The sequence below is a fragment of the Acinonyx jubatus genome, chromosome A3, assembly GCF_027475565.1.
Source record: "Acinonyx jubatus isolate Ajub_Pintada_27869175 chromosome A3, VMU_Ajub_asm_v1.0, whole genome shotgun sequence".
In the NCBI taxonomy this organism is placed as follows: Eukaryota; Metazoa; Chordata; class Mammalia; order Carnivora; family Felidae; genus Acinonyx; species Acinonyx jubatus.
In genome coordinates this window covers 24,499,204-24,525,930 of record NC_069388.1, presented here as the reverse complement: position 1 = coordinate 24,525,930, position 26,727 = coordinate 24,499,204, and the positions used below count along the sequence as shown (strand labels likewise).

Genomic DNA, 26,727 nt, shown 5'->3' with positions numbered 1-26,727 from the left:
ATTGGTTCCATCTTTTAAGTCTCTCTCTCTCTCTCTCTTTTTTTAAGTTTATTTCTTTATTTTGAGAGAGAGCATGCATGAGCAAGCAGGGGAGGGGCAGAGAGAGAGAGGGAAGGAGAGAGAATCCCAAGCAGGCTCCGCACTGTCAGCCCAGAGCCTGATGTGAGGTCTCATCCCATCAACCATGAGATCATGACCCGACCTGAAATCAAGAGTCTTATCCTTCAACTGACTGACCACCCAGGCGCCCCCTAAGTCTCTTTTAATTTGTAGTTCACCCCTGTGTGGTTTTTGTGTTGCCTTTATTTGTTGAAGTAACTGGATTGTTTTCCTTGTAGAGTTTTCCATGTTCTGAATTTTCTATAAATTGGTGGTTGTATCTAGGGGGCAAATATGTCTTAATCCTCATGGCAACTCTACAAAAAATAGGTATTTTTGTTTTGCAGATGAGAAAACAGACTGAGAAAGATTGGGTGACTTGTCTAGAGCCTCCCAGCAACCTTGGATTTAAGCACAGACCATTTTGTCTCCAAAGCCTTTGTTCTTTGCTTTTTTCCACTCCCCCATTCTCTGAGCTTGGGCAAATCATTTTAAGTTCTCTGGGCCTTAGTTTCTTTGATACATACACTGATGAATCTTATAGGAGTAGTAGTTTATGTGTCGATGACCATTTGAATGCCTACCATGTGATGGCATGGTACTAGATGCTGTGGATGATACTCAGGTGAATATGTCTTCAGTGAGCAGGTGGTCAGCCAGGGACTGTAGGACTATACCCTGTTTCAGACATGGAGACTGTTTTGGACATGATGGGGCTATAGGAGCTTCCTAACTAACCTTTCTGTCTTGTCCTCTTTCATGCCATACTCCTCCCTGCTGCCAGGTGCCTTTTTCTAAAAACCATTTTTGTTGTGTACTCCCCTGCTTATAAATCTAATTTGAGGACTTGGTAAATAAGAAACAAAGTTTTTCCAGCAATAAACCTTCCCTCCTTGGATTGAGTTACTATTTCAAGGGCAGCTGTTTTTTTTTTTTTCCCCTTTTGTTTGGCAAAGGTGTTATTGCTTTTATGGAAATGCTGAGGGAATCTGGAGATGATAGAAAAATGGTGGAATAAAGCATGGGAATGCCATCTTGATTCAGGGGAGAGCATACATTTAGCATTGTACTGTTGACTCTCAAGGACATCTGACTGTAATAGAGCAGTTGTGCTCTTTTGCAAAGAAAAGGTACTTTTAGTTATGAAGTTTAGGGACAAAGGTTTTAAAGATATTCCTTTAAGGGGAACCAAGCTGCTGAACTTTCATTTTACTGGCTAGCCAAACCATTAAAATGGATGCAGTATATAGAATTGAAGTCATGTAGAACAGTGGTTTGGGTCTGTAATTTGGGTAGCAGGCAGTCAGCACTGGGGTCCAGGCCAACATACAACGATAAGTAGTAAAAGTCCAAAGTCCAGAGTAGTAAGTCTCAGGGCATTTGTATCTCTAGAGCGCCTTATATGTAATAGGTACCTAGTATCATTAAATCTTTCTTAAAAAAATATTTTTAACAGTGGATTAAGCTAAAGAAGGTATGGAATCGTGGGTTCTATTTAAGTTTATTTTGATTTATTTTGAGGGAGTGTGAGGGTGCAAGTGGGGGAGGAGTGGAGAGAGAATCCCAAGCAGGCTCCACACCCTCAGTGCAGATCCTGATGTAGGGCTTGAACTCGTGAACTGTTGAGATCATGACTTGAGCCAAGAGTCCGATGCTTAACTGAACTACCCAGGCGCCCCTGGAATCATGGGTTCTAAAGCTCAGGAGCCAAGTGGTCCAGAACTCTGGATAGCTCCTTGGAAAAACAGTTCCTCTGACAAAAGTTAGGAGTCCTTAGGGGACTCCTAAATCCTTTCTGTTCAGAAGTATTCAGAGGATCTTACCCTCTAGATCAGGGATTGCAAACTGGCAGCCCCTTGGGTTGACTCTGGCCTGCATACATATTTTGTTTGACTTTACCTGTACTGTTTTTCTGTTTTGTTTTGAGTTGGACCCCAGCCTGGGGAGATTGGGGCTGCCTTTCAGTGGAGATACCTTGTATGAGATCAGAGATCCTAGCATGTGGGCTATGAGGGTGACTGATTTCTCCTGAAGAGGGAATAGCCCCCTGCTGTTCTGTAGACGGCTTTAGTCCCTGAACCCTCTACCAGGGACTCCCTGTATTGTGATTCCTTGTGCACTGCCTGTTTAAGAAGCTTATAGCTTGGCTTTTTTTTTTTTTTTTTTTTTTTTTTTTTTGGTCTTTGAGGCAAAGGGATATGGCTTTGATCTTTGGGCAAGTCTGTAGCACCAGCCCAGTTTGGCAAAATGCTTGTGTTTAAAGAATCACGTTCTTCATTTCTGTCCATCTCACGTAGTGTTTCCTTATTGGCTGGCTTCTTTAAACAGAGCATATTTGTTCTCAAGTTTGTCAAAGCCCTCACCATTTCCTATTGTCTCTGTGATACCCAAGCCCAGTGCCTATTGCCATTTATCATCAGACTAGTACTTTGTTCTTTGAAACACTTGGTCACCTGTACTTAATTTTGTTACCTGCTTGGTCCTTTTGGGCCAACCCCACTCTAGATGGAACTCTTTGATATTAAAGGGGCTTTGCCCAGTTATGTGCTTTTAGTCTGCTGGGGCTAGATGAACTATCTTTATTAGAAACTTTTGGTATCCCTATTGGCTAGTAAGTCTGTCTCTTTGCTTGTCTTAGGACTTCACCAGGACAACAAACAAGTCAAGTCTCAGTGAAACTTGTCCTTGTAAAATTAGCATTTTCTGCAGTCTCTAACACACACAAGCTAGAGGAGAAGTGGGTTCTGATGCCTTGTGAAAGAAACCATGACCTCTAATACAAAACTTTTTTAAGGAGTTAGTCCCTGGTCTTTGTCCCACCTAGTTGCGATGAGCCGCAGCTCCTGGGTGTTTAGGTGACTTTTTCTGAATAAGTGACTTCTTGCTGCTTGATCTCTTCGGCTTCTTGTAATTATTGTAGCATTGTCATCTTGTATGTGGCACATCATGGTAATTTCAGTGACAACTGATCATGATATCCCAGATAGAGGGAGGAAGCTAATAAGTGTTAGGAACTCAAAAAGGATATTGGGCTAAGTTCTTATACGGCTAGTAGAATTTTGAACTGGAAAGGACTTTTCAGCAAAAACCTAATTAAACCTTTTCCTTTTACAGACCAGTCCCTATTTGAGATACTTAGCTTTGTGTTTCTTTGTGCTCTCTATTCTGTATGGGTTTTTCCCATTATATCCCATTGGACCATGAGCTCCACAAAGGCAGGAATCATGTCTGTCTTGTTAATTACTGTCTTCCCAGTGCTTGCCATAGGACGTAAGTATTTTTTGAGTGGATAACATGGACACATGGCTGAGTATTGGATGATATATGAAATCATAGGATAAAACATACCTTCCTAAAGTGTCAGTGTACTCAGATTTTTTGGATTTGGAGTAGTTTAAATATTATAACTAGTAATTGAAAAGTTTACTCTTATATTAAATCATGTTAGTATGAATTTCTTTTAGATAACATGAGAAGGCATCAAATAAATTTCAGAATTACAGTAGGCCCTTTGACCTTTGCCCCAGAGGGTTTAGAGTTGCCCGAATGAACTCTGATATTTTTGAAAAGCTAGAAAACTAATTTTTTTGATATATTTTTTAAAGTTTATTCATTTTGAGAAAGAGAGAGTGAGGGCAAGTAGGGGAGGGGCAGAGAGCAGGAGAGGGAGAATCCCAAGTAGGCTGTGCACTACTGGGGCTCTATCTCACAACCATGAGCTCATGATCTGAGCCAAAATCCAGAGTTGGACGCTTAACCAACTGAGCCACCCAGGTGCCCCTAGAAAACTAATTTTTTTAAAAACATGAGATCTGATTTGAAATGCTAGCAGTTAATTCAGAGGTTTTTTTTTTTTTAATTTTTTTTTTTTTTAACGTTTTATTTATTTTTGAGACAGGGAGAGACAGAGCATGAACAGGGGAGGGTCAGAGAGAGGGAGACACAGAATCCGAAACAGGCTCCAGGCTCTGAGCTGTCAGCACAAAGCCCGATGTGGGGCTCGAACTCACGGACCGTGAGATCGTGACCTGAGCTGAAGTCGGCTGCTCAACCGACTGAGCCACCCAGGCGCCCCAATTCAGAGGTTTTTAAACAAATTTGTGTGGGTAAGACAAAACACATCCTTGGCTTGAGCATTTGTTTGTGACCTAGTAGGTAAACAGGTCTGGGGAGCAACTAGACTTTGGATAGGGTCAAATAGATCATGGTGTCAGGGACAGTTGCCATTTTGGGCCTGGCTTCTTGGCTTCAAACTGGCCATAGTTTGGAGTGGAAAGAATGAAGTTACAACTTGATAGGTTAGGAAAATTCTCACATTAAATATCACCGTCTGGGAGGCTCTGTCATTTGAGCATCTGATTTCAACTCAGGTCATGATCTCATGGTTTGTGAGTTCGTGCCCCACGTTGGGCTTTGTGCTGACAGGTCAGAGCCTGGAGCCTACTTCAGAGTCTGTATCTCCCTCTCTCTCTGCCCTCCCCTGCTTGCACTCTGTCTCTCAAAAATAAATAAACATTAAAAAAAATTTTAAATTCTCTGTGGGAAGCAGCTTCTATAAAGCTATCTCAGCCCTTAAGAGAGCTTCACCTTTACTCCCCTTGTTTTGCAGTTGAAACTGAGGCCCAGGGAAGAAAGCAGAACTTTTCTTTAGGAACCTAAGCAGCAGCCATAGGTCCTGGGCAGACCCCGCTTCAAACTCCAGATCTTTGTTGGGTGCTCCTGCCTCACACACTCTTAGGGCATGAGACAAGGTGTTTTGGCATACTTTGGGATGGTTGGTAGAGCTAGGCAAACTCTGTTTCTTGGCATAGCCCTATCATCCTGAGCAAAGGGGGGGTTGAGGTGGCAGTTAGTAATGTGCTTAGTCTCATCTTAGCCCAAAGGGTCTATTTCTGTCACTAGCATCAGATTGACCTTATTTTTTCTACATAGAAAGATGTAGAAGATAGTTCAGCAACAAGGAGCCTCAGTGCCAAGATAGATCCATCCCTCCTTGTGTTTCCTCCCTTCCAGCTCCTTCCTCCTTGAGCCCTCCCTTGTGCATCACCTACCTTCCTCTTTGAGCCCTCCCTTATGCATCACCTATGTTCTCCCACCCCCCATCCCCACTCTTTTATTCTTTGTATTTGTCTCATTGTTGCCCTTCTCCTCCATGGGGAAATTCTTGTAATCCTCTGCAGTAGGCAGAGTCTGGGATTGGACCTGTTTCCAGGGTTTTTAAGGGGACTTGCTCTCAAGTAGGGCAACTAAATAAAGGAGAATAGACATTTTTAAACTGCCCCCTCTTCTCCACCTCACCCCAGATTGGAAAGGATAAAATCTCAACTCTGGGCTTGGCTGCAAGGCTCCTACAATCTGGTGCCACCTCACTTTGCTACCTTCTGTCAGCAGCATGGTAACACCACTGTTTCCCTGTGCTCCTGCTCAATTCAGAATGACTTTGTTATTTGACTGTTTCTCTGAGTAGAAAGCTCTCAGCTCCCTGCCCCCTTTACTAGACAAGCTCCTGTTCATTTTTTCAAAGCATTTCAAATGCCATCTTCTCAATGAAGCTTTCCTTGATCACTCCATAAGCAGAATTAATATTGGTCTTCTTTGCACTTTGCTTTTACTTCTGTAGTTGTACTCTGCTGTTGTATCACACTCAGATCTCCTCTCATTCATGAAATTAAGATCTTATGGGCCAGGGGACAGTGTACTGCTTAACTGTTTCCTCTGTGTCTCTGTAACAGGCTTGGCATAAATAGTACTTGCAGAATGAATAACAGAAATGTATGTGTACTGATACCCATGTTATAAACTTGAATATTAAATGCTACAGGTAAAATGTGACAAAGTGCTCTGGAACTTTATGGGAATTTTTTTTTTTTTAAGATTTTTATTTTAAGTTTGTTTATTTGAGAGAGAGAACAAGTGGGGGAGGAGCAGAGAGAACAAGTGGGGGAGGAGCAGAGAGAGAGGGGGAGGGACAGAATCCCAAGCAGACTGCACTGTCAGTGTGGAGCCTGATCTGGGGCTCGAACTCAAATCTGTGAGATCATGACCTTAGCTGAAATCAAGAGTCAGGCACTTAATGGACTGAGCCAGCCAGGCACCCCCCCCCCCCTTTTTAAAAATTTATTTTGAGAGAGCACATGTATTGGGGGGAGGGGAAGGAGGGGGCAGAGGGAGAGGGAGAGAGAATCCTAAGCAGGTTCTGCACTGTCAGCGTAGAGCCTGACACAGGGCTCAATCTCACGAACAGTGAGATCATGACCTTAGCTGAAATCTAGAGTCGAATGCTTAACTGACTGAACCATCCAGGTGCCCCCCTTTTTTTATTTTAGAGAGAGAGCATGAGTTAGGGGAGAGTGGTTGAGGGGGGCAGGAAGAGAGAATCTTAAGCAGGCTCCATGCTCAGTACGGAGCCTGACACAGGACTCAATCCCACGACCCTGGGATCATGGCCTGAGCCAAAATCAAGAGTTGGATGCTCAACTGACTGAGCCATCTAGATGCCCCTGTGGAAGTTCTTGAGAACTAACTTCTAATTGGGAGAAATCTTGGAAGTTTCTAAAAACTGGTAGCATTTGAATATGTCCTTGAAAATTCAGAAGAAATTCAACTTGGCAAAGATGGTGGGAAGAACATTCCAGATGGAGGAAATGGTTGGAGTAAAGGCAGTGAAGAAGTACAGAGATTCAGGCCACCACGTACTGCACCCATCTCTTTAGCCAGAATCCTGTTAGAGTGTGTGCTAAGTTTCTAGACCAGCCTAAAGGAAATTCTCTCTCCTGTCTTTTGTACCTTTTTTCTTTTGTGTTCTTCTTTCCTTCTCTTATCTCTTTTTTAAATATCCTTTTTTTAAATGTTTATTTTTGAGAGAGAGTGTGAGCGGGGGAGGGGCAAAGAGCGAGGGGGACAGAGGATCCAAATCAGGCTCTGCACTGACAGCAGTGAGCCCATTGTGGGGCTCAAACTCAAGAGCTGTGAGATCATGACCTAAGCCGAAGTTGGATGCTCAACAGACTTAATCACCCAGGTGCCCCCTCCCTTTCTCTTACAACCTACTTGAAGCCCCCCCCCCAACCTTTTCCCTTTCTTTTATCTTCCTATTTCTTCAGTCCTCCCCCCCCCCGCCCCCGCTTTTTAACTTTATTGTTGATCTTTTTCTACCTATTTTCTTCTTTCCTGCCCTCTTCCCCAAGTTACTCAGGAAATCCAGTACTTTGGGTTGAAATGTGAATCAGCTATACAATATTTAACTCCAAATAAACACCTCCCTTTGTGAAGAAGTAATTATGGCATAATTGCTTCTTATGTGTCTGTTGTGTTTTATTGGCGTTTTTTTTTTTAACCTCCCACGATGCTGGGGGTGTCGTTACCATTTTTTTTTTTTTTTTAAGTAGTTGTCATGATGTCAATTTTGATGAGAAATTTCTGCAGACAGTCTTGCCCTTGAGTGGTATGAGCCTTCAGGCAAAGCTAGGGCTGGATGAGTCAGATACGCTCAGGGATCTGTTTTCTCATGCATATGAGTGTCTAGGACACACACACTCCCTCCAGTCCCTATAAGTTCATATGCTTTGCAACACATAGACACAAAATTGAGTTACAAAGGTGCACACATTGCTTCTCTTCCATACACATCCATATAATCTCTTACACCTTCGAATTATGTACTCCCCACCCCCCCTCCTGCCATGTACCAACACATTTATCCTCCTGTACCTCCAGTTCTGTTCTATTTTCTAACCAGGTACTCAGTATGTGTTGCAAAGGTATCTGCAAGCCTGTCTCACAGACACCACACTGTTTACTCCCTTACATATCCACATAGGTCTTCCTCTGTACACAGACACATCTCCCTACACCTTGGGTCTCATACATTCCACACCACACCATCTCCCACTGTTGCCTACACCCCTTCCTTAGGTATTTCTAATCTTCATAAGAGACATTTTACTTTCAGACTAGTTTTGAAAGGAAATGTCTTTGCTCATAGCCAAACTAGTGGACCACTAGGAAGTCTGAACTATTACTTATGACAGACCCTTCTAAGGCCCCTAGAATAACTTTGTTATGGTTGGGGTGGGGGAAGGCTGGATCAGACAATAGCTGGTTTCTTCTAAATGGTACTACTGTGACCCAAGGTGGATTTGAACCTAGCTATAAACTGGTCCTGTGATTTCAAGGTTCACTTCTATTGGAAGATGATCATATACTTTGTAAAAGAACCACTGCATATGTTCTAAATCAGGTTCTCTAACAAGTTCCTGGAGTGCTTCTGTTGTGTAGCCAGGTTGGAGGCAGTTATCAAGAGGAAAGAAATAGAAGTAAGATCTGCATTATCTTTTTGTACCACCATGGACAAATTATCTTTTCTGGACCTCAGTTTTCTCACTTGTAGCATAAACAAAGCTCATGCTCATAAAGGACGCTTTTGGCTCTAAAATTTTATGCTGCTTTATGAGTTCAGTCTGGGATCCTTTTCTACCACAAAAGTGTTGGTTCTCTGGGTCTACCCTGGGCAAGAGTATTTTAGGCTTTGGCCAGAGGCCAGCAGAGGCAGCCTAGGCCCTGACTTTCTGTCAGAAGCACTGACACAGGTCCTAATTAGAAATTGATCAATATGGGCCGGTAGCCAGGCCTGGGGAGCCTGGGAGAAGCCTCCCCTAGCTAGGGAGAATCTGATTACCATGAAGTAAGTGGCTTTGGTTACACTTGTCAACACTTCAGTTCTGCTGGTATAGTCCTCTTCCCCTGGGACCAGTGGGCAGGACTGCCCTGAGCAAACAAGGAAATGGTTAACTTGTATTCCCTTTGGTATGTTTTCCTCACCTCTATAAACTTACAATATGATGCTAGGTTTGTAGGACAGGTGTCCTCCTCAGTTGGAAAAATCACTTATTGAATACCTACTAAGTGCTTAATACTGGTTTAAAGCTCCTTTGTGTGTTTATTTCTCCTCTAACAGCCTACAGGGATAGGTTCGAAAAGGAAACTGAAGCTCAGAGAAGTGAAATGACTTGGCTGCCCCATGTCACATAGCATGTTCTTTATTGTACTACACTACGTTTCTAGTATTTGCAACACTGATTCCAAGCTGATGAACTCTTTTCTACTGGGGCCATCCCTTACCTTTTTACCTATTGAACTGGAGCTCAGGCCCTCTCCCTGGAGCCCTTCAAAGACTGGAGGAAATTCTTCAAAATCATTGATGAGGAGGAAGGGAGGAGATGCTCTGCTTGCTTTTGCTCTCCTTTCCAAAGTCCCTGAGGAATGAACAGGCTCTAATGGGAGAGATCAATCATCATTTGGGATCAATGGGAGGACTTCCTCTTGCATGGAGTGCAGAGTCAGGTTTCTGACCGGGCTGTGTGCAAGGAGGGGGAAGGGACTCATGCCTGGATATTTCTAGGTGTTGTAGAATCTGGGGGCTTAACATGTTCAGCTACCGGTGTGGCCATTCAATTTGTTGAGTATTTCCAATGTCTCAGGGCTTGTGCTAGTGCTAAGGATTCCCAGATGAAGACCCAGTCTCTGCCCTGAAAGACCTCACAATCTAGCATCAGAGTCAAACAAGGAAACCATAGTATTCTGTGTATGCCTTAATGGAGGTGTGTGCAAGGGATTCTGGGATTACAGAAGCATGAAGGCGGGCTTTCCTGGGGAAGATAACTTTGATCTGTTCTTTGAAGGAAGAGGATGAGTTGAGGCAGGCAAAGCAAAGAGCGCCACTCCATGCTAGGGAATTAGCACAAAGAAAAGCATAAAAATGTGACGAGCAACTCCTGACAAAGGGGTGGACGTTAACTCAGTCCCTAACATGTAGCAAATCAGATTGACAGCCCTAAGCTCTCGCTCCTTGCCAAAGTTGGGGCTATAATCCAGCTACTGTGAATGGCAGTAACACAGGAGCAGCAGGCAGGGAGGAGGAGGTAGATTTATTAGCAGGTGCTGACTGAAACTTAGTTTTAGGGAGGAAACTAAGGAAGGAAGCTGAAGAGCAGCAGCCCTCTGTCGTCTGGGCCAAGCCTACAGAGGTGCTGGGGGTTCTAGGCAGTGGTTTGAAAGCTCATCTGGCCCAGGCACATGTCTTTGGTTCTCCCATGGCAAAATCCTCTGCTCCACTCAGACTGCCCCTCCTTTCTATGTTCTTTTTAAAAAAGAAATTAATGGAATCTGTTCAAAATACCCCTGAAATGAAATTACATTTTTAACTCTAATTACCCTAATTAAAACTTGACAGCCTTAATCCTGAAATGGCAGATATGCTAAGTACCCCATGCCTGTGACAAGCTCACTTACCCAGATGGAATGTTGTTCTGTTCTGGGCTTAGGAGAAAAATTCTTTTGTGTGTTTGTTTTGTTTTTTTCCCATCAGCAATTTAGTCTTTGTTCTCACAGCTTCCCCAAGCTAGGATAGCCATACTTGTGGGCTATAGGCTTGTCCAGGACTTTTAATCTCCATAGAGATCCCTTTGTATTCAGAGGTGATACTCCTGATGATTCTTAGCACATACCTTTGAATTTCCTCTTCAGTTGAGGTTGGACTTCATGCTGTGAGCCTCTCTCTGGGTGAAATCCTCTGGATACCAGGGAACTGTGCTTATTAGAAGACTGTTTGCTGATCTAGGGCTAAGTATGGGTCTAGATCAGTTTATGGCTGGTATTGAGGATAACAGTTTGAGGTCAGGGACAGGGAGCTCTGAAAGTAAGATCTCTCGTCTCTTCACATATCTTGCACAGGCTAGGGCCATCTAGTAAAATGCTTGGTCTTAACTAATTACCCGTGAGCCCCAGGGAACACAATGGGGAGAGAGATGGGACACCCCTTGAAGTAGACTGAAGGCTTTGATGCTCTGAGTCATCTCACGGTTCTGTTAGAAACAAAGTTCCCTGTGTTCTAGTGACCTCCTTTCAGCCTTAGAAGCCTGTTCAGTCAGTGGACACTGGACACTGGGTGCTATGTGAGGTACTACTGCAAGGGATACAGAGTTGAATGTGACACAATGCCCCTGAGAAGCTGACAATGTAGGGAAGTGGGGAGGGAGTGGTGGGTGAGGGACAGCCATATAGATGACTGATTACATAAGGCAAGCAAAGATTTTTCACAGGTGTTGGTATTTGAGCTTGTTCCTGAATAGGTAATATTGGCAAAGGAATGGAGGGCATTGCAGGTGTCAGGGAATATCATGGGGGAAAGGTAGGAAGTTGCCAGGTGACAGTTTGCTGTGATTGGAGTATACTGTGCAGGGGAAGGATATGGTAGAGGATAGGGGTAGAGTTTAAACTTTACCTTGTAGGCATAGGGGATCCATGAGGGTTTAGGGCTTGTCATATGGGTGTGTATGATGGATTGGGCAACAGGGTGATCGGAGACAGATTAGTTAGAACGGGTGTCAGCAAACTATGGCCTGTGGACTGAATCCAGTCTGCTGCCTCTTTTCATAAAATTGTACTGGGCTACAGCTACACTTCTTTGCTCCTCTGGGATTGTTTTTATATTACAGTGGCAAAGTTGAATACTACAGAGACTGCTGTAGCCCACAAAACCTAAAATACTTACTATCTGGCCCTATACAGAAAAAGTTTGCTGACTTATGAGTCAGGAAGTAATTATGAAATTTCTGTAAGAGAAGATAAATGTTAGGACTAGGCCTGAAACGGATTGGAAGTATCCAGTGAGACTTCTCAGAAGGAACGACCGAATGCTTTAACAGAGGACACTTGCCTTGCCTACCTCTAAAAACTTTATGAAGGTCAAATTTGCTGAAAGTCACCATGGTTACAAAAGGACTCGAGATGCCAACAACTCCCAATTTGCCCTTATTAGCTTTGTGACCTTGGACAAATCACTTAACTTCCCAGAAGTTCAGGTGAGTATGGTGAATAGACCAAAGAAAAGACTCAGTCCTGGCAGATTCTCCGCATGGTGTAGGGCTCTTGCCACTTTTGTGCTTCAGTCTGAGCGCCCTCTAATGGAAAAGACTAGTATCCTCAAATCTGGAACATAGTTTGAGTTGAGAGGTTGGGGATCTGTGGGCAGAGGGTTTTGATCACCCAGAGCAGCTGCTGTTATGGGAGAGGGGCTCATGAGTCTTTGAGGACACTGTGTACCATTCTTCCTTAACTGCTGACACTTGTTCTAGCCAGATTGAACTTTGCATCAAGAGCGTTTTAGGCCTGTGTAAACCTAAAGGCTGGATTTATTTCTCAGTCACCTCTCCCAGCTAGAAACTGCATAAGTACCATTTGGCATCCTTTATGAATTTCTCCCTGCCACTAGATTGACACCCCTCCCGCCATGCCTCATTCCCCTTTTCCTAGAACATTGTGCATCTGCTCTATAGGATAGGAAAAAACACTACTTGGGGAGACCACAGTGGTGGGTTCCAAACTCGTTTCCCTTTAGCTTTCTTTGTGACTGAAGTCACAGTTTGTTTCATGTCTCTGGTCCTTCTGTAGGCTTCAGTACAAATGGCTTTAGCCATTTCTTGGAATTTGAGATTTTTTTTCCCCTAAGACCGTAACTTCAGAACACAGCCTTCCCCTACCTCCTACTTTCCCTCCCTCCTTTCAATCTAGAATATTAGTATATTCCCACGCCGCATTTGCTTGAAATTCACAGCCTTTGTGAGGAGAGTAGTCCTATCTCTAGCTGTTTTTACTGGCAGGTTCTAGGAACTGTCACTCAGTCTAATTACTGGCATGGAACAGGCCCTGGAGGTCAGGTCCATGTGATCCTAGAGGTTCAGCAAGGCATGGTGTTTCTAGGATGGGCAGTCTAGTTCAGTACAGGCAAACATTTGGCCCTGGGCATCCATGATACAGTAGAGGAAGGTGTTGATCCAGGCAATTTGCAGACTCCCCCCCCCCCCCCCCCCCATTTAAAACCTCACAACTCTGAGATAGGTGATATTCCTATTTTACAGACGTGGAAACTGTTTTAGAGGATCATTCAGTAAACATGACTCACTCATTGAGGGTGCAGGGAAACAAATATTCCTTGTTCCCAAGTAAGGGAGAGTGGTAGAGGACATAAACAAGTAAACGTTGATCAAAGCTCTAAGAGGATACTTGAGAGCAAGAGAGTGAGAGCAGTTAAAAGTAACTGTGTCTAAGGATACCTTATTTGGGTGGCAGAGCCTGGGCTCAAACCCAGGTAGATCTGCATTCTATTTATACTGTACTGTGCTGCCTTCCCTGCAGAAGGGTGGGGAGGGCAGCAAACTCAAGTGCAAGTCCAGATTTGTAGGCAGTCTCTGGAGAATGGCTTTAGTCCTACAAGGGCCTGAATTTTTAGGCAGGTGACTAGGGCAGGGGTTATCACATGGACTTGGGCCCTTTTGTAAAATAGAGCACATAATTTTGTAACCTCTAGAAGGTGAGGTCTGGTGGTCAGCACTGGCTGACCTGGTATCCTGGAATACCACAGGGAGCCCATAGTCATCTCTGCTAGGAGAATGGAAGAAACATTGATATCCAGGCCCTGTGGGTAGGGGATGGAGGTTGCTGTTCAGAGTGATTTAAGTATTTCCTGCCTGGAGTCAGAATTAGTTTGAGGACTGGATTGGAGTTGCTGATCCCACCTGAAATGATAGAGCTAATAGACACTGAAAGGGAAGGGAAGAGATTTTAGAGGCTGACAGGAGCTGGCCTTCAGGCTAAAAAAATAAGCCTTATTAGATTCTAACATCATTACAGCTTAAAAACTTAAGCCATTTTCTTCTTAGTACAGCCTTTGCAAATACTGGCTCCTTTTCCAGGAGACCAGGCCATGGCTAGCTCTAGGCTGTAATATCCTTCAGTCCTGCTGTTTCACCTTGGGTCCTCTCCTCTGAAGCTCCCAATAGTGCTAGATTTGGTTTCTTCATTTGTGTCATGGGGATTGGACTAGCAGACTGAGGGCTTTTTTTTTTTTTTTTTTAACTTTTTGAAGTTTGTTTATTTATTTTGAGAGAGAACAAGTCAGGAGGGGCAGAGAGAAGGAGGACAGAATCCCAGGCAGGCTCTATACCATCTGTGCAGAGCCTGATGTGGGCTTTGAACTCATAAACCATGAGATCATGACTTGAGCCAAGGTCAAGAGTCAGGCACTTAACTGACTGAGCCACCCAGGCACCCTTAGCAGACTGAGGTTTAAGTGTACTGTCCTTAGCATCTCTTTTAGCCACCAGATCTGAAGTTCATTTTTAAGGCTAACTTTGAATCTCACTGTTGATATCTACAGTCTTCACATAACTGAACTGAATACCAGCTAAAATGGCACAGATTCTTTTTTTTTTGCCTGACCATCTACTTGTGATTAGTTATTTATTTAAAAAAATTTTAAATATTTATTTATTTTTGAGAGAGAGAGAGACAGAGACAGAGCACAAGTGGGGAAGGGTAGAAAGAGAGAGGGAGACACAGAATCCGAAGCAGGCTCCAGGCTCTGAGCTGTCAACACAGAGCCTGACGTGGGGCTCAAACTCATAAGTCATGAGATCATGACCTGAGCTGAAGTCTGATGTTCAACCAACTGAGCCATCCAGGCACCTTTTTATTTATTTTTTTAATGTTTATTTATTTTTGAGAGAGAGTGCAAACAGGGGAAGGGCAGAGAGAGAGAGAAAGACACAGAATCTGAAGCAGGCTCCAGGCTCTGAGCTGTCCGCACGGAGCCCGATGTGGGGCACGAATCCCGATGTGGGGCACGAATCCATGAACTGTGAGATCATGACCTGAGCTGGTCAGACACTCAACTGACTGAGCCACCTAGGTGCCCCCATCTACTTGTGATTTTAATTTGGGGGTAAAATTGGCATTATCTCTCAGATCCTGGCTTTCCACCCATAACTGAGATTCTTGGGCTGAGTCCATATTTACAGAACCTTGCTTTTTCTTTTTTTTTCTTTTTTTTTTTTAAATTTTTTTTTTTCAACGTTTATTTATTTTTGGGACAGAGAGAGACAGAGCATGAACGGGGGAGGGGCAGAGAGAGAGGGAGACACAGAATCGGAAACAGGCTCCAGGCTCTGAGCCATCAGCCCAGAGCCTGACGCGGGGCTCGAACTCACGGACCGCGAGATCGTGACCTGAGCCGAAGTCGGACGCTTAACCGACTGCGCCACCCAGGCGCCCCAGAACCTTGCTTTTTAAATACCTATTCAAAATCAGTATGTGAACTTGAAACTTACAGTTCCTGGTTCCACATTGAGGAACCTCCAAAGTCATTCTGAACTGTAGGAAGAGGAAGTGCCCTGATTGGAAGTAGGCATCTAGCCTTGCCACTGACTTCTTCTGTGACTCTGGACAGATCCTCTTGCCACTCTGGTTTTACTGCCCCTTGTAAAATGGTGGGGTGTCTTCCATCTCTGGTCTCATCAGGGACAGAAAGCCATCTTTGTATACAGTTCAGTTGCAGAGCACTATCTGGCCCAAGCGTTGGTGTGTGGGTTACAGATTATAAACCTTTAGATTCTCCCTTTCAACTCAGAAAAGGGGGAAGGGGGAACCATCCAACTGTCTCATTAGCATGGAGAAAAGAAAACAGTAATTACTTGTTCCTCCCTTGATGATTCCTGCGGGGTTGGTTCTTCTAGGGAAGGAGGAGGGGGAAACTGGAGACAGCTCCAGCTGAAGAAGAAGAGCTGTTAGCTGTTCAGAAAATGCAGAGGCAAGAATGATTGTCTTGCACATCTGTTGTATTCTCTGGACATTCCTCCAGGCAGCCTAGAGACTGCCTGGATTGAGTTTCATCTATTTATGGCACAAATACTGTTCTCATACACGGACATGGATTAGGCTCAAGAGCCCTAATGTCACCTGTCATAAGAAGCCAGCTGCCCTTGAGGGCCTCCTTTTGTGATATGCTGGGCATCCTGACAACCTGTCTTTGTTGGGGAGTAGAGGAGGGTTTTACTGAGCTATTTTGTGACCTGGCTGCATTTTTATTATGTTGTGAGTCATCTTTTTAGCCCCCGTGGCAAACCACAGCCAGTTGGTTTATTATGCCTGGGCACAGGCAGCTACACAATAGAGTCAGTCACAAGAGTCAAGGTCAGGTATTCTTGTGAGTGGGAGGAGTCAGGACCATGCGGTTTGGTCAAGGCTAGGAAAAGCAGGCCTCACAAGGATTGAGGCAGTTAGAGTTTTGAGGCCAAGAGGGTTAGGGGGCAGCTAGAACAGAACTAACAAATAAGGTTGGCAAGCATGGCTCCTGGGACAAAGGCTATTTGTTCAAGGGCCAATCTTACACTCTCTGGATATGGGCATTTTGCACCCTCAAGTGCTGATCATAGCAGAAGTGGGTCTGAGGCCACCTGCAGGTGAGCCCTGCCTGATTGAGCTTGGAGCTCTTATGCTATGATTATTTCCTGGGGCTGCTCATTCTTGCCTTGGTTGCTACCCTAGAGGCCTAGAGAACCCAGCTTCTATTTTCCTTTCCCTCTCCAGAGGAAAATATCACTTCAGCAATACCTTTCAGTCAGTCTTCCTGTAGGCCCTGGAGATTGCTTTTCTCTAAACAGCAAAGTTTTGATAGAAACATGCTATTAAAATTCTTCTCTCTTCCTTCCTTCCTTCCTTCCTTCCTTCCTTCCTTCCTTCCTTCCTTCCTTCCTTCCTTCCCTCCCTCCCTCCCTCCCTCCCTCCCTCCCTCCTTCCTTCCTTTTCTTTCTTTCCAAATGTAGATGATTTCTTCTATCACAATCTTTCCTTAGCCCCCTGAAGCACTCCCTTGTCTTGTTCCAGGCCTTTTGCTTGGTTCCCCACTCTCCCAAAAGCGTTTTATGTCCAGGACTCAGTTCTTCCCCCAATTTTCTGTTAATTCACTTCCTGGCTCCTCTCCCCTAGTTGCCAGCTGTAGTTGTACTCCTGTAGAACGTGCTGTTGTTTATTTAAAATAATGTCCTGTGGGAATGCAAGCTGGTGCAGCCACTCTGGAAAACAGTATGGAGGTTCTTCAAAACTCTAAAAAGAGAACTACCCTACAACCCAGGAATTGCGCTACTAGGCATTTATCCACAGGATACAGGTGTGCTGTTTCAACGGGACACATGCACCCCCATGTTTATAGCAGCACTGTCAACAATAGCCAAAGTATAGAAAGAGCCCAAATGTCCATTGATGGTTGAATGGATAAAGAAGATGTTGGAGATACACACACACACACACACACACACACACACACAATGGAGTATTACTCAGCAATCAAAAAGAATGGTATCTTGCCATTTGCAACTACATGGATGGAACTAGAGGCTATTATGCTAAGTCAAATTAGAGAAAGACAAAAATCATATGACTTCACTCATTTGAGGACTTTAAGAGACAAAACAGATGAACATAAGGGAAGGGAAACAAAAATAATATAAAAACAGGGAGGGGGACAAAACAGAAGAGACTCATAAATATGGAGAACAAACTGAGGGTTACGGGAGGGGTTGTGGGAGGGGGGATGGGCTAAATGGGTAAGGGGCATTAAGGACTCCTGAAATCATTGTTGCACTATATGCTAACTAATTTGGATGTAAATTTTAAAAAATAAAAAATAAAATGAAAAAAATAAAATAAAATAATGGCCTGACCCAAGGGAAGGACTGCTTCTCTTCAGACTAACTTATAGTCATCTGTGCCATTGTAAAGTGCTTCTCAGAAATAGGGACGATATGCACATCTAGGACATAGTACATGCTGAATCTTGCAAAGGTGTTCATAGCATTGAATTCCCTCCTGGTATTAGGTTTTTTGTAATTTTTTAAAGGTTTTATTAAGAAAATTTTTTTTATGTTTATTTTTGAGAAAGAGTAAGAGAGAGAGGGAGACACAATCCTAAGCAGGCTCCAGGCTCCGAGCTGTCAGCACAGAGCCCAATGTGGGGCTCAAACCCATAAACTGTGAGATCATGATCTGAGCTGAAGTTGGACTCTTAACCAACTGAGCCACCCAGACCCCCCCTTTAAGATTTTATTTATTTATTTATTTATTTTTAATTTTTTAAAATTTACATCCAAATTAGCATATAGTGCAACAATGATTTCAGGAGTAGGTTCCTTAGTGCCCCTTACCCATTTAGCCCATTCCCCCTCCCACAACCCCTCCAGAAGATTTTGTTTTTAAGTTAACTGTACACCCAATGTGGGGCTCAAACTTAAAACCCCGAAATCAAGAGTTGTATGTTCTACCAACTGAGCCAGGCAGGTCCCTCTTTATTAGGTGTTTTGATCCGGTATTTGAGTTCAGCCCAGGCTGGACCTGTCATGGCTTCTTGACTGTTTGATACAGTCCTGGAACATCTTGTCCTTTAGGGTGTGGTATCTAGTTTGGAAATCATCCCTCTTTCCTTCCTTACTATAACAACTGGCTGAGAGCTCCTTGGGAAGGCCTGGTAAGCCAAGTCCTATGAGTCTGGAACTTGATGGTACACTTGCATTCCACCCCTGCCCATCATTTCCCCAGGCATCTGAAACCAGTAGTTGCTTCATGAAGTATAAAATGGGAGAATTTGGTCCATTTCCTAAAACTTTATTATTGGTACCTATATGGGGGCGGGGAGGGGGTTCTCCTTATTTTTGAGCAGGAGAAAATGCAAGGTACATGGTAGAAAGAACACAGTCTTTGGAGTCAGACCTTGGTTTCAGTAAGTTCTGTTTTCTAGCTGTGTGGTATTAGACAAGTTATTTCTCTGAGGCTCAGTTTCCTCCTTTAAGATAGGGATAATTCTACTCACCTCAAAAGGTTATTGGAAATAAATGAAAATAATTATGGTTTTGGGCATAGGACATGATACATACATAATAGGTAATGGCAAATGTGCATTTTTTTCTCCTGGGTCTTTTTATTGCTTCTGATTTGTCCTTTTGTGGTACTTAAGTGGAATAATAATAACTATCCTTGAGTCACTTTTGCCAGGCTCTGAGCTGTGGGCTTTCCCAAGCTCTCACTTATTTCTCCTAATACCACATTTATGAAGCAGGAACTACTTTTAACAAATATAGGAAACTGAGGCACAGAAGGTCAGTACCTTGCCTAAGGTCACAAAGTTAGTAAGAGACAGAGCTAGGATTCAAACCCAGGTGTCTGATTCTAGAGCCTGAGCTCTTCACCACTGATCATTATTGATCATTACTACTTTTACTTTTCCTGAGTAATACGTTACTTCTAGTGGTTCTTATTTTCTCTCTACTTGGACTTACGGGGATTTGCGTGCATGTGGTCCATGAGCTTTTCTTAGTCTTTTTTTTTTAATATATATATTTTTAATGTTTATTCATTTTTGAGAGATAGTGCAAGTGGGGGAGGGGCAGAGAGAGAGAGAGGGAGACACAGAATCTGAAGCAGGCTCCAGGCTCTGAGTTGTCAGCACGGAGCCTGACATGGGGCTCGAACTCTTGAACTGTGAGATCATGACCTGAGCTGAAGTCAGATGCCTAACCAACTGAGCCACCCACGTGCCCCAGGTTTTCTTAGCCTTGGTTGGTGCCTCATTTGATAGACAATGACCCTGTTTGCTCCAGTTCTTCCTAATTTTTCCACTCAGAGCAGATCCCTTCAACTGAAGGGTGGTACAGCCCTCTTTCTTTTTTAAGAGACCATCCCCTCATTCCTTCTTTACCATTTACATAAAACCAAGTAAATTTACAGTTAAAGTGTTCTTGCCAATCTTTCTGATCCCTCTGAAGATCCTTCAGAAGAGCAGATTCTGTCTCCCTCTTACAGACATGGAAACTAAGGTCCAGGAAGGTGAAATGACTTGTCCAAGGTCACACAGTGAATTAGAGGTAGAGCTGGAACTAGCTGTTATGTTTTCTGCCTTTCTCTACTAAAAATATAGTAAGGAGAGGTGGTGTGTATAATTTGCAGATCAGACCTAAAGAAGGTTAAACTTTATTAGGACCCAGATCAAATGAGTTCTGAAGGGACCCTGCCTCCATCATCCACATCTTCACCTTAGTTCTTTCATACATATTTGAGGAACGCAGCAGAAAGGGAGAATCACTTTCCCCTTAGGGTTCAACAAAGCTTTCATGACAGTTTGCTGTGGGGAAGCATTCAGAGGCTGCAGTGTCTCCTCATCCATAAGGAAGGTTGGATTCCCAGGGCTTACTAGCCTGGAATGACCCTTGTGAAGGAGCAGAGGAATGTCAGAACCTGTATGTCTTCTGACTTCTGCAGGTTTTAGCTTAAGCCAGGTGAGGGTTGGGCTGGAGCAGGATAGTGGTAAGAACTGAGGATAGGAGCCCTGAGGAATTTCATTTTACCCCCCCTGCTGGTAGATTTTGTCAGGGGGTTTGGACAAGCAATTTGAAATTTATAAAGAGGAATTCCTACTACTCCTCTTAAAAAAAAAAAAAAATCCTTGGTTTTGGCACCAGAAAAGAAACCTTTCCCAAAGTCTAGGCATTGGACATTTCAGTTGTGGCTGAGACATTACCTTCTTTTTTATCTTCTTCCTTCTCTCCTTTCACCCCTTTCTTCTCCCTCCTTTTTCTCCTATCCAGTCAGCTTCCCATTTCTTTCCTCACCTCTCCTTTAACTCCTGAAAACAAGAATGGGGAAAGGGCACCTTCAGACAACAGATTAGTAGATAGGTGGTAATATAGATACTGGGGCTACAAGTCATAACTTGGAGCTTGACATTTTGGATATTACTTCTGGACCTCAGAACAATGGTTGATGGAACAGGTGCTTACTCATTCATTTATTTGCTTATGTACAGTGTCGTCTAAGTATAACCTGCCAGGCTCTGTTTCAGATACTTGGGCTATTCCAGTTAATAAGACCCTAAACCTGCCAATAAAATTATAGTCTTATGGGTAAGACATAGCAACAGTAAACCTCCTCCCCTACTCCCTGATTCAAATCATTGAATTTTAAGGTGGGAAGAGCTTTAGAGTTTATTTGGTATTCCAGACCATGAAGTAAGTAAACATACAGGCTTTGGAATAAAGTAAAGCAGACCTGGGTTCAAATTCTAGCTCTGCTACTTACTAGCTGTTTGACCTTGAATGGCACACTTAGCCTTGCCCATGTTCAGTTACCTTAGGTATAAAATGGATCTGCCATCACCTCTTCACATTATGAGGGTTAACTGCACAACACCTAGCTCAGTGTCTGGTGCATAGTAGTAGCATGTGTTTTTTCTGTCATTCTGCATCAATGCCTGGCTTAAGTCCTTGCTCCTTTGAAACTTCTAAGGCCATCTCCTGTCAGCCTAGTTTCTTTCTCCATTTTTATAACACATGGAGCACTCTTTGAACTGTTGGATCCTACCTAATATTATTAGTCGTCCTTTACAGGAAGTTCACAGAGTCCCACCCTGGAATGCAAGGAGGATAAGAACTGTTCTCATCCATCCCTGTGTCTTCTATAACCCTAACTTAGAGCTGTGACCATGACCAACCAGGCCCAGGAAGTAGTTTTTTGATTGATTGGCTAAGAAGGCTTCTAGAAATAAACTTCTGAGTGTTTCGCAGTGAAAAAAAGAGCTATTGAAGACCTGGCCCAAAGTCTCCCATCCTAACTCTTCTCCCACTTCCCTTCTGTTACCACATTGATTCTCACAAAATCCCTGTCCTGTAATCAGGATGGGGATTGTATCTCCATTTTGTAGAAATCTGAGGCTCAGATTAGAACCCAGGTCCTTTGTTAGGTGATAGATCCAGAGTAAGGTAAGAGTAGCAGGAATGAGAACAGAAATCTTAACTGACTAGGTCTTCGTTCTCTGGAAACAGCAGGAATCTTTACAAGGAAGAAGGAACAGAAGAGTTGGTTTTGAGGCCTTACCTGATGATGAGGCCAGAGTCAGGTCTAGTCACAGTTAGAGATGATTTGAGAATATGACAGAGTGGTGAGAAAGGGTTCAGAATAACTTCATAGATTTGCTAGGCCTTGAAGATTAAGAAGGATATGAATATGTACAAAATTCCAAGTGAGATAACAGCATGGACAAAAGGATGAGAGCTGGAAAGCCCATAATAGAGGTAAGACAGATGATGACTAGATGAAGGCATACCTAGAGAGCAAAGCTTAGGTGATTGGTAGCTATGATATTTTTTCCTCTTTTTTTCTTAACTTTTTTTGAGCAGGAAAGTGGCCTTGGGAGCATTAGTCTGGCAGTGTAGGCCCAGTAGTTAGAGCACGGAGGGGTAGGAGATTAGTGAAAGAGAGACTGGGGAAGACACTACTGTAACAGTTCTTGTAATGTCAATAATTTAAAAAAAAATTTTTTTTTCAACGTTTTTTATTTATTTTTGGGACAGAGAGAGACAGAGCATGAACGGGGGAGGGGCAGAGAGAGAGGGAGACACAGGATCGGAAACAGGCTCCAGGCTCTGAGCCATCAGCCCAGAGCCCGACACGGGGCTCGAACCCACGGACCGCGAGATTGTGACCTGGCTGAAGTCGGACGCTTAACCGACTGCGCCACCCAGGCGCCCCGTAATGTCAATAATTTTTAAGAAATATTCCAGCATTGCAGGCAAGAGATAGATCCTGAACCAAGAGGAGGTTGACACAGTAGGGAATAAAGAAGAACAGTTTAGATGTAGAGCTCTTAGCATGACAACAAAAAAAACATGAGGATTTGGCAATTGAGGGAATGGGGCATAAGGAAAGGAGAGGTTGGAGAGCATTAACATTTGGAGTCTCAGTACTTGGGAGAATGGTTATATCATTTGCTGAACTGCAGAGGCTGGGAACAAGGAGATGAGTTCAGTTTATCAACATGTTGAATTCGAGGTGCTAATAGTTTATTCCCCTTACTGCCCACTTCCTAGTGCCTCTGCCTTTGTCCTTTGATCTGGGCCTACAGAGATCCTTCAGTTCCATGTATTTCCTGCTTTGTTTCCAGGCCTGGAACCCCCGGGGGATCCCTCCACTCATGTCTTGGAGCAACTGTTTCTCCCTGTCTGAAATAAGATAGTGCATGTAAGATGCTTAGCCTGGTACCTACTCTTTCAAAGTGTGCATTAAATGTTAGTGGCTATTAAATGGCTGTTGTTGTGGTTGTCATCATAGCTTTGTGATCACAGTAGCTAGAGATTTAGAGAAACGTCTGGAACCACCTGGCTAAAGGACAGTCATTTAGCTGGTATTCAGTAAGAAGTCTGGACTGCAAGTAAATGGAGAGGATTTCAGGCTGGGTGTAAATGAGGGCTCTGAGCCATATCAGCTAGGACTAGGGTATGAGTATGTTTCCTGTCTTTTTCTTCTGTTTTTGAGAAGTTGGTATAATGTGGTTAAGAGGGCAGGGCAAGCCCCAGAGGTTGGACTTCCTGAGTTCAGGTCTCAACTCTACCTTCCTCCTCCTCCTCCTCCTCCTCCTCCTCCTCCTCTTCTTCCGTCTGTCTGTCTGTCTTTCTTTCTTTCTTTCTTTCTTTCTTTCTTTCTTTCTTTCTTTCCTTCTTCCTTTCTTTCTTCCTTTCTTTCTTCCTTCCTTTCTTCCTTCCTTTCTTTCTTCCTTCCTTCCTTCCTTCCTTCCTTCCTTCCTTCCTTCCTTCCTTCCTTCCTTTTCTTTCTTTCTTTCTTTCTTTCTTTCTTTCTTTCTTTCTTTCTTTCTTTCTTTCTTCTTGTTTTTTTAAAGTTTATTTATTTATTTTGAAAGAGAGCATGAGTGGAGGAGGGGCAGAGAGAGAGAGTCCCAAGCAGGCTGTGTACTGTCAGTGTGGAACCTGACGTGGGGCTCAAGCCCACATACTGTGAGATCATGTCCTGAGCTGAAATCAAGAGTCAGACACTTAACCGACTGAGCCACCTCATTGCCCCTCAGCTCACTGCCCCTTCTGTTAGCTGTGTAACTTGGGCAAATTTACTGCTCCGTGCCTCAGTTTCCCCAGAAGTAAAATGGGGAAATAACAGCAATCTTCTGAGATTGTTGAAAATCCCTTATTTGTATTAATCTTTACAACAGTGCTGGACATGTGCTACTGTTCTCCACAACCCTAGAATCCCCTCTGTTCCACCTTCCAGGTAAATATACTCTTTCTTCCCACCCAACAGAGGAAGGGATGAGTAGAGGCCTGAAGCCAGTTGTAGAGTGCTTGAAAGTTTGTCCCAGCTGGGATCCAGGTTATCTAAGCCTGGAGGAACCTGGCCCAAGATGGAGGCAGAGAGTTGTCCAGATGACCTGAATTCATTTCCAGTTCTTTTTTTTTCTTTTTTTTTTTAAGATTTTATTTATTTTTATTTACTATTTGTTTGTTTGTTTGTTTATTTATTTATTTATTGGGAGCATAAGTTGGGGAGGGGCAGAAAGAGAGGGAAAGAGAAAAATCCCAAGAAGGCTCTGCACAGACAGTGCAGAGCCTGACTTGGGGCTTGATCTCATGAACTGAACCGTGAGATCATGACCTGACCTGAAATAAGAGTTGGGTGCTTAACTGACTGAGCCACCCAGGTGCTCACATTTATTTATTTTTAAAGATTTTATTTTTACGTAATCTCTATACTCCCAATGTAGGGCTTGAATTTACAACCCTGAGATCAAGAGTTGCATGCTCTACCGACTGAACCAACCAGGCACCCCTCCATTCCCAGTTCTGCCACTGATTTACTTTGACCTTGGGCAAGTCATTTAACCTCTGAGCCACAGTTTTCTCATATATAAAATAGGGATCATAATTAATTCCTCCATATATACTTAATATCTCATTCTTTCCCTCACTACATTCTAGCTATATTGACTTTCTTGTTCCTTTAAGCATAACAAGCTTATTCTTGCCTATTATTGCTGCAGGGTCTTTGCACTTGGTATTCTTCCTCTCTGAAACAGTCTTCCCTCAGACCTTTGCAGATCTTACTCCCTCACTTCATTCAGGTCTTTTTTTTTTTTTTAATTCTGAGAGAGCATGAGCGGGGGAGGGGCAGAGAGAGAGGGACACACAGAATCCGAAGCAGGCTTCAGGCTCTGAGCTGTCAGCACAGAGCGTGATGTGGGGCTCAAACTCACAAACTGTGGGATCATGACCTGAGCTGAAGTCGGACACTTAACATACTGAGCCACCCAGGTGCCCCCATTCAGGTCTCTTTCTGGTGGTCACCCTTTGGAGGTTTCCCTGACTATTCTCACTCCTTGTCATTTTTTCCTCCCTTACTCTGGTTTATTTTTCCTTATAGCACTTAGCGTGACCTAAAATAATGTATCATCAACCTATCTTTTGCAAAGATATAAGACGTGTGAGAGCAGGATCTTGGAATGCCTGCACTGACCTAAGTTCATCCCTATTCTGAGCAGGACCCTGACTGACTTCTCTCTTTTTTAGGTGAGCCCTATTCCCAAAGGCAGCTGGTGCTGACCCTGTAACCCAAAAGAGGAAATTGAAGGCTGGTGAGTGAGAGTCTTTGGCAACTCTGGGCAAGCTTGGGCCAAGATATAGGGTAACTAGTTTGGGGCTTATTTTTACCTTTAGTACAGGTAACTTATAGGCAATTGATCATTCTCCTACTCCATGTTTGAGATATTGGCATAGGCAGTTTCCTGTGCTGGGAGGAGAATTGAACTTGGCTCTCTTGGAATTGCCATAAGATGGTTTGGGATCATTTACCATGAATAACGCAAAGCAGGCTCAATTCTTTTTGGCTTCTGCCAGCTTTGTGTTGGGGGTTATCCTGAACCTGGCAGCTAAACTCATTCTCCTATAAGCTCTCTTAACATGACCTTGTAGCCCTTAGAAACTTTCCTGATTTCAGTCTTGACTGGCCTACCAAGCCCATAGGTCAGCTTCAGAAACTAGTTTTATCAGTCCTGGAAAATGTGATTATAAGTGGTGAGGATGGAGTGAAAGAGTTGGGGCTGTGTGAAGGGGAAATCAGGGGAAACTTAAAGGAAAAACCAAAGATGCTGAGACAGGAAGGGAAATCAACACATTAAGAACCAGTTGTGTTATGGGTCTCATTTAATCTAGACAAAATTTATGGATGAGGGAATTGAGGCTCTGATAGCTGAAATAAGTTGCCTGGAGTTCACATTTGGGAATCCATAAAGCTGATGTTAGAACCTGGTCAGTGTAAACACCATTGTTCTCCTTGACTTGGCAGACTTTCCTTGGGCTGTTAATCTCCCTGGAATCCTGATTTTTCTTATAAAGTTAAAAAAAGACCTCCTTAGGGATTCAGGAAGGAGATCCAGTTATTTGAGGGGCCCAGCAGGGAAGGCAGGAGTTTGGGGTTCCTTCTGAGGCAGTGGCATTTCTAGTGAGGGGCCCAGGAGACTAAAAGTTGGAAAGAATCTTCATGCAGTTAAAGGCCCAGGCGCCAGCCATATGATTATAAGGGGGAGAAAATACCTATAACACATAATCGTAAACACTGGGATCAGCACAGATAGGGACCTGGAGAGCTGGGTTGGAGTTGGGAAACCTGGTTTTTTTCCTCTTCTCTCTCAACATCTGCCCTTGGACAATCTCTACTTCTGTATTTGTAAAATTGGACTGCTTCCCTGCACCCCCACATGTCTCTTGTGTGTACACCAACCCTGCAGAATGTCGTAGAGAATCAAATGAGAAATGCAAGTTGGAAAGCTTTGTAAATTGTAAAGCAGCATGACCGAAATGAGAGAAAGTGAGAATAAAGCACTATAAGTATCTCTGGCACCTCAGTCCCTGACCTGTTTGCCACCCCACTCCCCAAAGGAAAAAGGGAAGGTTTTCCTTTGGAGATTTG

General features: G+C 43.6%; 1 protein-coding gene across 6 annotated transcripts in view; it reads left to right on the top strand.

The window, feature by feature from the left end:
• The window catches only part of RALY (RALY heterogeneous nuclear ribonucleoprotein), a 95,570-nt gene that overhangs the window by 13,814 nt on the left and 55,029 nt on the right, over positions 1 to 26,727 (top strand). For 5 of the 6 annotated variants that reach the window (XR_008289131.1, XR_008289134.1, XR_008289132.1 and 2 more), the window contains exon 2: positions 25,329 to 25,393. The exons of the other annotated variant lie outside the window; for it this stretch is intronic. The gene's annotated coding sequence lies outside the window, so the exon portion shown is untranslated. The remainder of the gene's footprint in view (positions 1 to 25,328; positions 25,394 to 26,727) is intronic. 6 annotated transcript variants of the gene reach the window in all.